Below are 1,009 nucleotides of genomic sequence, written 5' to 3' on the forward strand. Positions count from 1 at the left end.
GGTGCTCACTAGATGCTATCTGGTGCTCACTAAATACTATCTGGTGCTCACTAAATACTATCTGGTGCGCACCAAATACTATCTGGTGCGCACCAAATACATACTATCTGGTGCACACCAGATACAATCTGTTTCTCACTGGATACTATCTGGTGCTCAGCAGATACTATTTGGTGTGCACCACATACAATCTGTTTCTCACTTGATACTATCTGGTGCTCAGCAGATACTATTTGGTGCGCACCAAGTACTAACTAGTGCTCACCAGATACTATCTGATACTATCTAGTGCTCAGCAGATACTATATGGTGCACACCAGACTCTATCTGGTGCTCACCAGATACTATCTGGTGCTCACCAAGTACTAACTAGTGCTCACCAGATACTATCTGATACTATCTGGTGCTCAGCAGATACTATATGGTGCTCACCAGATACTATCTGGTGCTCACTAGACACTATCTGGTGCGCACCAAGTACTAACTAGTGCTCACCAGATACTATCTGATACTATCTGGTGCTCAGCAGATACTATATGGTGCACACCAGACACTATCTGGTGCTCACCAGATATTTTCTGGTGCTCACCAGATACTATACTTTACTTTAGGAACTGATAAAAGACCGGATCCAGATGACCGGAGAGGTCTGGCTGGTACATACTGGGTCAGGAGGTCAGTCATGTATTTTGGTGCTAAACCATTCAAAGCTTTATAAACCAGTAACAGAACTTTAAAGTCTATCCTCTGACAGACAGGTAACCAGTGTAAAGACCTCAGAACTGGACTGATGTGGTCTACTGAATAAACTGCAGTTTCCTGATGGATTTTTTTGGTGGTCCTTCATCATAAAACACTGTTACAGTAATCAAGTCGACTAAAGATGAACGCATGCATTAGTAGTAGTTTTCTTTTATTTTCAACTGTGGTATTTGTCACAAAATGGAAAATGAAGACATTGGAAGATATGCTTGAAAATAACTGAAAAAATAGGAATTTGAGAACAAGA

The sequence above is a fragment of the Oryzias melastigma genome, linkage group LG15 (assembly GCF_002922805.2).
Source record: "Oryzias melastigma strain HK-1 linkage group LG15, ASM292280v2, whole genome shotgun sequence".
NCBI classification, from domain to species: Eukaryota; Metazoa; Chordata; class Actinopteri; order Beloniformes; family Adrianichthyidae; genus Oryzias; species Oryzias melastigma.